Genomic DNA, 9,116 nt, shown 5'->3' with positions numbered 1-9,116 from the left:
GTTAGGGGAATCTCCAAGGTCACAGGAGACTAAGTGCTGTGTCACCTACTGCACCGTCATCAAAACAGCTTTCTCGCTGTGGCAGTTTATTAAAAGCAGTGCATTGATGCTGTTGTTGATTCAGGCCATTATTAAATGTCACTGTATATAAAGGATCAAAGAGTTGCTTATTTGAGGAAAATGTACAGCATCGTTAGCGTTGGTAAAGTACATCATCATTAACATTGGTAAAGCACAGCATCATTAGAAAAGCGCTATATAAATACATCACATTTACATTTACATTAGCAGTGGTGCTGGGCAGCTAGCCAACAGAGGGTTTGTCCCAGCTTTGTGACGTCTGAAAACAGCTGCCTTCAGTCTAGCCTGGAAATAAAGTTAATGAGAGGGGTGAACCAAAAAAGTCATAATGTCGGAACGGAAAACCAAAACAATAAGTTCAAACGGGTTAAAATGCTTGGTAGAGCTGAGGGGAAATGCATGGTTGCTTCATATTATCTGTAGATTCGCAATTGCAAGACACTCCATTCACATTACACATTTGATCCTTTGAGTGGTGTGGCCGGCAGCTTGGTTGTCATTATGTGTCTTTATGTTTTTCCCTTTCATTTTGCTCCTTATAAACTCCTTGCATGCTCTCTTTCATGTAAGGGGAAGTCTCCTGACTGTTGCCATGGCAAATCCATACATCAGAGGCTGTGTTTGTGTGTGTGCACCCGTGTGCCCCTGTCTGTGTGATGTTAACACACACATTATTTCCTTTGTAGTCACTCCCATTTTCCATTTAATAACACACACACACACACACACACACACATACACACCTCTTATGCCAATTCGGTTTCTTTTGTCTCATGGGAGTCCAGTTCATCAGACTTTGTAGCATGTACTGTACTTTTAATAAGATAATATGACATTACAGTTAAAAGAAATATACACTGCATGTTGCGCGCTGCCTTATACATCAGCTTTAAACACAGTGGTCCCTTAAAGCGTGTGTAACTTTTTGATCCGTCCGTTAGATTCTTGCCATTGCCAAATGAGTTGCTACAAAGTAAATGAAGACTATCATCTCTACACAACTCTCTCCGTATATCTCGGTATGACTGTGTTTAGCAGATTGTGTCGCCCGGTGACTTTCCCGCACAGAAACTTAAGTGAAGATGATCACCTCTTCTGAAGAGTCCATCATGTTTTTGTTCCATCCTCTGTGTCCTCCTTAGATATTAGCAACTGTGGGGAGGAGTGGTGGGGGCGCATGTGCGATCACGTAGGCTTTTATCATGTGGATGTGCCAACAGTTTTGTTGTCATTCCGTAGAATTCCTCGCATAGGCGGAAAAAACTACGCACTATAGCTTTAAGGCCATTCCCATCAGCCCCAGTCCTGCTTGTGTTTCTCGGACTAAATAGAGCCTTAGAGAGTGTGGCTGGATTCTCTGGTTAAAATGTTGTTTTGGGGTTGCACCTTTTCTTCAAATGAATGGCAACCGTTATTCTGACACCTCACAGTTCAGGGCCTGATAACAGTTTGTTTTGTCTAAGCCTCTATTTTGTGAGAAATCCTGTGTCCAGATAAGCATCTGTTTTTTATCGAATCTCTACTTTGAGTTCCTCTGAATTATGGACTTGAATCGTGTGCTGTATCTCCGCACACAACCCTGAGATCTCATAAAGCCAGTGCATTGATTCATCTCTTTTGACTGTTTATTATATCATGCGATTATGACCAGTAACCTGTAAACAATCTTGTCCTGCATGAATCGGTTCATTTTTTTTTTCTTTTAATGTTTAATTTTGTCCTACAGAGCTCTGCAGGCATGTCCCATCTGTTGTGGTATTGCCGGTGGAGTGGAGCCCAATCTTCACACCCATATGGACAAGGGATTGGACTACAGTGTTCAGAGCAATTAGACTACATTTTGCTTGACCTGTTGGTTTTCTGCATATTTGTCTTAATGGTATAGAAGGCTGTACAGGCATAATCTCTCTCTCATCTTCATCTACTGCTGTCGGAGCCACAGTGAGAATACAGACTATAATTGGCACTTAATTGCTGCCGTGGCAACAGTGCTATTTAAGCCTACGCACTCTACAACTAAAGCATATAGCATGCACGCACACACAAGCGCACACACACAGTCACAAAAAAGGGGAAGGAAAGACACACATGGAAGCTCTCTTTTCCTCATTTCTCTCCGAGTGTTGTTGGCTGATCTCTAGGCCTCGTTTTAATTGTCATCTTATTAAATAAACGTATAAAAACCTGACCAGGTAAGCTACACTGTGTGACTGTTAATTGTCAACATTGTAGCTCATTTCACCGATCAAATACCAGACCGAATCACCGTGATGTTGGGCTAACACAAACAAATCCCAGGTAGACTAATGGCCGTTAGTCTACATTGATGAGAATTCATTCAGGGTATTGTTCCGGTGCCGTTGGGAAAATCTGTTGGATGTCCCTTGTTTTTGGCCAGATGTCCTTCCTCCACCTTTCTCTTTCTTTGCGTTGGCGCTAAATTCTACAACAGTTGAATTAAGGTTCTATGGTTAACTGCTCCTCAGATCTCTGCAGGGTAAATCCAGACAGCTAGCTAGACTATCTGTCCAATCAGACTTTTCCGTTTTCCGTTGCATGACTAAAACAACTTTCGAACGTACACATGTTCAACCCAAACACAAGGCTATTTCGCTTCGGCACCAGGGCTCCGTCCGTCGCTTAGTGATTGGTTTAAAGAAATGCCAATAAACCAGAGCAAGTTTTTCTTCCATCCTGGAATGCTGTGTGGACTAGCCAGACCCTCTACCAGATTAGATTAGAGTATGTCCAGTCGGTCCTCGTCCCTGTTTGCTCAGCGCCCTCATGTTGTCTCTACGGTAACCAGAAGTTATTGTAAACAAACATTGTGACTGGGTCTATAGTTTGACGATATGTAGAGTAGGCTCAGTCCTTGGCAGTGGCCTGGGTTCATATCCGACCTGCGGCCCTTTGCTGCGTGTCATTTTTTCTAATGAATTCAATATTTAAGACCAAGGTGAATGAAAAGTAATGAAAATATTCAGTTTCTTTTGCATCACTTCATTCACATTTATGTTTAGACTGTGTTATAGTAGTGGGCTGTGTTATGTTTGGTTGCTGTTGCTATGGCAACCTGGCTTCCATGTGTTCCCATCTTCGTGTTGTCACCAAGTTCACCTGCCTTCTGCTGTGTGAAGAGACTTCTCTCCACACACTGCTCAGTGTGTAATAACAGGTGTTGCATTCTCTTAACTCTGCAGATGTGAACTATGGTGGCACCGAAATGCAACACTGTCTCCTGAGAAGTTCAGTTCCAAGAAAATGTGAGTCTAAGATACAAGGAAGGGCTTTTAAATGCAATGGATTAGTGGGGTGAAGGATGATGTGTTACTAAAACTTAATTGTCACAGTTGCAGTTGGACAATGTGAGCCTAAATGAACCCAATTCTGTAAATTAAATGCAACATGAGGTCATACAGTACGTTGGACTCCCAGTGGCCTGCAGGGCAGAGGAAGATGCTTCAGATGAAATGCGTCTGTCTGAGAGCACAATGGCTTGTGCCCAAAACTGAAGCGAGCACGAGCCAGGTCTTTTTTTTTTTTTTACCAAACCTATCCTACCTGCCAACTAAATTTCATCTGTCTGTCTTTCTCAGTATCACTCTCTCTCTTCATCTGCTGCACACAATTACAGTAACCACTTCACTCTTATTATTTCTTCTAGTCCTTCTTTTTTCTCTCTGATTCCTTGTATCTTTTTTTCATTTACTGTGTGTGTTTGTGTATGTGTGTGTGTGTGTGTGTGTGTGTGTGTGTGTGTGTGTGTGTGTGTGTGTGTGTGTGTGTGTGTCAGGAACTGGCATATCTTTTCATTGGCATCAAGACAATGACACGCGATTCAAGCAGATAAATTTGTATTCGATGCACATGAAGATAACGGTGTATGTGTGTATGTGTACGTGTACGTGGTCTGCTCAGTGATGGCGGTAGCTTGGCGCTGTACAATTGTCCTTGTCCATGCTCTGTCATTATCAGGCCTTCTGCTCGCTGGATGTGTGTCTATGTGTGGGTGTGTGAGTCTACTCAGAGGCAACCACTTCTGCTTTGATTAAACTACTAATTATTGATTGGGCTGAAGCAGACCTACAGAGCTGACATTACCCCTCCCTTCGTCTGTGTGTGCGTGCGTGCGTAGATGCATCCTGTGAGCTAACCTGTTCTTTCCCAGCTGCCTTTTTTTGTAACACTATATGTCATTTACTTCCCATTCTCAATTGATTCCCAACCAGGGGTACTTGGAAAATCCTAAAGTAGCTCAAATAGTTGAGCAAAAAAGAAAATTGAAATTGTGATTTAATTTAAAAAGGATTAAGGGTCTGGCAAAGCGAGACTAGCCTACTGACTGCGTTTCAACTGGTTTAGCAATTTAAAACACTCAACTGTCCTGCTGTTACAGATGTGAACTAACTACAGACAACTGCCTCATTCATGGGCTCACAGCAGTGCATCGCTGAAGTTCATGGCGCTGCACCGCTGCCGAATAAACACAGAAAAAACATAATGGGTATTTGGCCTAATTTTTGGCATAAAAAAAAACTAAAACCCAGGCTTGTACAAATATAGTGGGAAGACTGATCTATACCATATATTGATTTAATGCGAGGAAAAATGTAATAGCAGCAAAAAGAAGTATGAGAACCGTACACAGAATGCGCATCTAATACTGTGTATACAAAATGAAGCACAAAAGTTGGTAGAATGGAAAAAGGTAAAGTGTCTTGTGTCCTCATGGGTGTATTATTATGTTATTGCTCTTGTAGGAGCAACTTAAGAAATGCAGTTGACTTATACTCCTGTAGTTGTTTAGGTCAATTGAGATCAGGGGTGATAGAACAGTGTGACAGCAGCGAGCACAAAAGGCCCGCAGGAGGAACACACTGAGGATGGAGCAGCCTGCCACTTCATGTTAGGGATGGAAAGTGTTGCCCAGGAGTTTGTCAATCTTTTTCTTCTTATTTTCTTACCCGCCTCCTCTGTGGAGCACAGAGAACATCTCAAGACCGAGCTGGCATTTCTAGGCTCTTGTTTCACTTCTGATTGTAAATGCACAACACTGTGTCAGTGCTGTAGTTAAGCCTGGCTACACCACAGATCTATTTTACGATAGTGGGGGGAAAATGCTCTGGCTTGTTTGTATTTCCACTTTGGTTAATAAACTAAGACCTGTAAAACTACCCACATTTCCATCCGCCACAAGTAAACTTTGTGTGTAATGCTAATTGTCAAATATTAGCATGCTAACACGCTACAGTAAACATAAGGTAAAGTCTTAAAGAACATGGTAAACATTATGCCTGCTAACACCAGCATGTTAGCATAGCCATTGTGAGCATGATAGCATTCTGACTTAAGCATTTATCAAAAAGCACCGCTGTCACCAAGGCTGCGTGTTTTAAGCTATGGTTTGAGGCAATGTGAGAATCCTGTACAGTAAACATGAAGCATCACTGCCTTTATCGCTACCACAAGAAAGTGTTCAAGTGCCCGAATTATGAAAAACATCCCCTTTTCTGGGATTTGGGGTGTTATTTTGTGTTTCTGGTGCTTCCACGCACATACACACTTGGAAAAAAACACATCCATGCTGTTCTGAGTGAGATACGGTTTCTGAATGTCCTCTGCCTTCAGTCTTCGGGTGATCTGTTCAAAATCTCCACGACTTTCTACGTCACTAGCCGAGACGAGGTGGCTAACCGTAGAACAACTCCCCCCACTGCACCACCCTGCGGCATAATCAGTGGGCGGGACATGTTGGTACTACTACAATTGGTGGTAGAGTTGTTGTTTTAATCACATCCCCCTTCATTTTGCCATTGCAACACATTCTGGTCTGTTTTACTACTATGACCTCTTAGCCCCTGCTATAATGGTATAGCCGTGTATGATTGTTTTACGGTCCTCAGAAAGAAGCTCTTGGTCTTTGACACCAAAATCTAATGGAAAATGCTAGGTGACCCTGCAAAGTCTCCCCCCCCAATTCAACAATCAGTGGCGGTAGGCAAGACTCTTGACGAATCTCATTCGTCTACGGAAATGCTTAGACGGGGACACGTCTAGCCAACACCGCTGTGTAAGATCACAGAGGAATCTGATGACTGAACAACTTTTTATAATCCGTATATTTTCAACTTGACGTTGAGAAACACTGATGGCTGATGTCAATCTCCTTGTTAAATGTGTCACTGTCAGCCTATTCTAGTCTCTTCTTCCTATCCCTGTCTTATTGTAAGTGTGTGTATGTGTGTGCCTGCTTGCGTTCGTGACAGACCGTCCCTGTTGGATATGCACTTAATGGAGAAACATGCACACACTTTTGCTGCCAATACTCTTCCTGCGCGGTGCACTGACAGAGGCAGTGGAGCTCCATCCATCCATCCATCCATCCATCCATCTTCATCCGCTTATCCGGTATCGGGTTGTGGGGGAGCAGCTCCAGCAGGGGACCCCAAACTTCCCTTTCCCGAGCAACATAAACCAGCTCCGACTGGGGGATCCCGAGGCCTTTCCAAACCAGGTTGGAGATATAATCCCACCACCTATTCCTGGGTCTTCCCCGAGGCCTCCTCCCAGCTGGACGTGCCTGGAACACCTCCCTAGGGAGGTGCCCTGGAGGCATCCTTACCAGATGCCTGAACCACCTCAGCTGGCTCCTTTCAACACAAAGGAGCAACAGCTCTACTCCGAGCTCCTCTCGGATGACTGAGCTTCTCACCCTATCGCTAAGGGAAACCCTTGTACCCTGAATCTAGTTTTTTCGGTCATGACCCAGCCTTCATGACCATAGTTAAGGGTAGGAAACTGACTGGTAGATCAAGAGCCTTTCCTTCTGGCTCAGCTCTCTTTTAGTCCCAACGGTGCGATAAAGTGAATGTAATACCGCACCTGCTGTGCCGATTCTCCAATCTCACTCTCCATCGTCCCCTGTCTCGCAAACAACACCCCAAGGTATTTAAACTCCTTCACTTGGGGTAAGGACTCATTCCCTACTTGACAATTACACAGGTTCTTACAGGAGGAAAATGCAATCATTGCTGCCGCGGGTAAAGGCAAGCTAGGACTGACAGCCACTCAACCCCCGACACGCTTAAACACACACACACACACACACACACAGGCCAGTTTGTAAACTCAGCTGCCAGATATTATACAAGCCCCCATTCTCCAAACACGTCCTTTTTATTGTGTGTGCGTGTGTGTGTGTGCGTGTGTGTGTCAATGACATACATTTAGGTAGACAAAATGTAAAGTGGACCATGCTGTTTGTTCCTGCTGTCGTGGTTGGTGTGTGTGTGTGTGTGTGTGTGTGTGTTGCATGCATAACCTCTGAGTAGCTTATTTATTTGGTCCATTCTGCCTCCATTTACATTTGTAACACACACACACACACACACACACACACACACACACACACATACATACAATCTCTCCCCCCATCTCTCTCCTGACCTTTTTCTCATTTCAGCACAGTTTAGCCTCACTTTCCTTTCACTTCTTCCCACCATTCAGACACAATATTCTGCATGAATGAACAGAGAGTGTGCATGTGTGTAAATGCAAATCATGCACAAATCCTTTCTTTACTAATGTAATCAATTATTGTTGCTCCCGGTTGCATTATCATAATTGCTAACTGGAGATTAAAGCCTATCCACATGTTGTTGACGGTCACATCAGTGTTGATCGTCTTTGCATCAACATTGTTTTTTAGCGTGACCTGTTGGGATTACAGCTCTGAAAGCAGGATAGCTTCCAATCAGTGCAGCAGTTTATGAGGGGCTATTCTACCGGGTGACAACTTAAAGGGAAAAAACAACGTAAAGTCTTTTTTTTATATCTTGAGGCACTACCAGCCTTTTAAAAATAGACACCCAAAGTCTCTGGAATTCTTCTGGAGGGATGCCTATTTTTTTCATTTGGTTTGTCTAATTGTATTCTGGCATATTTGTATAATTTTTTTGTCAAACATTCCTTCTTAGAAGTACACAATCTTTGAGGTGGAAAAAACACAGTCCTCAACCTTAGAGGCTGGTTTGATTTGCCCCTTATACTCCCTTAGAGATTGAAATATAGTCAAAAAGTTGTGAGCCACAAAAAACAAAACAATGAGCTGAGAGAAGCTTAATGGCATCTTAGAGTAAGGGTAAAATGCAGATTTTCCCTTTATAACATTACAAATGGTAATTTGATTAATTCTTTTATAAAGACAGTAGTGGGTTTTAACAGTTGAATCCCCTGATGCATACTGTATTATCACAGTTTTTTTGCACCTATTATTTATTAGCTGTACTGTTTTTTCCTTCAAATTCTGGATTTTCTGGCAAACCCACAACATAAAGACAACTGCAGCTGCCATCTGCCTATGTGTGATAATTAAATAAGCACTGTGAAAATCTAAGAGTCACTGGCCCTTATTTATCGACCGACAGTAGAAACCAGCGCAGGTATGAGCGCATAAATCATCTTACGACAGGCTTCACGTGGGATTCAAGAAACGTTCGTATCACACCAATCAGAGCGCAAGACTGGTCGTGCGTTGATAAATGGAGCGGCTGGAGACATTCAGAATTTAAATATCACACCCCAATATATTCTTGGTTTTGAGGCCTGGTCTTTACAGTTACCACATGGCAAGACGTAATCCGGCTAAGAAGCGGCTTTCCAGAGGTGGAGATTGAAACCATGACATCTCAGTTTAATTTGCAGTAACGTGTGTACTATCTGGCAGCCTAAAAACTGGTATTGAAGGCTTTTGAAAGAATGCAGAATGAACTGAGATCACTAAGGCAGTCAACAGTGTTGCCTCAGTAAATTAGACTCCAGCTGAAGTTTATTTAATTAATACATCCATGACATATGTATACTCCTAATAGTAATATACATGCCTATATTGCAATCTCTTAGGTCTAAATGTAGGTGTACCTATATTTAAATAAACACACAGTAGCAGAGTTTACTGAGAGTTTTTTATTTCACTCATGATTTTTCCATGAGTCAAAGCCAGGCAACCGTAAACCATGAGGGAGAGCGTGAGTCCT

At 42.8% G+C, this 9,116-nt stretch overlaps 1 protein-coding gene and 1 long non-coding RNA gene across 4 annotated transcripts in view; one reads left to right on the top strand and one right to left on the bottom strand.

Moving 5' to 3' along the window:
* camk1da (calcium/calmodulin-dependent protein kinase 1Da) overlaps positions 1–9,116 on the top strand; it is a 57,704-nt gene that overhangs the window by 19,411 nt on the left and 29,177 nt on the right. Inside the window, exon 1 of one of the 3 annotated variants that reach the window (XM_034863380.1) lies at positions 2,955–2,959. The exons of the other annotated variants lie outside the window; for them this stretch is intronic. The gene's annotated coding sequence lies outside the window, so the exon portion shown is untranslated. Of the gene's footprint in view, positions 1–2,954; positions 2,960–9,116 lie in introns of those variants that run through there. 3 annotated transcript variants of the gene reach the window in all.
* The window catches only part of LOC117938660, a 25,850-nt gene that overhangs the window by 7,116 nt on the left and 9,618 nt on the right, over positions 1–9,116 (bottom strand). The gene's annotated exons all lie outside the window — the stretch shown is intronic.

This window comes from Etheostoma cragini, chromosome 23 (assembly GCF_013103735.1).
Source record: "Etheostoma cragini isolate CJK2018 chromosome 23, CSU_Ecrag_1.0, whole genome shotgun sequence".
NCBI lineage: Eukaryota > Metazoa > Chordata > Actinopteri > Perciformes > Percidae > Etheostoma > Etheostoma cragini.
The sequence above is the reverse complement of the archived record's forward strand: the minus strand, read 5'-3'. Positions and strand labels throughout refer to the sequence as shown.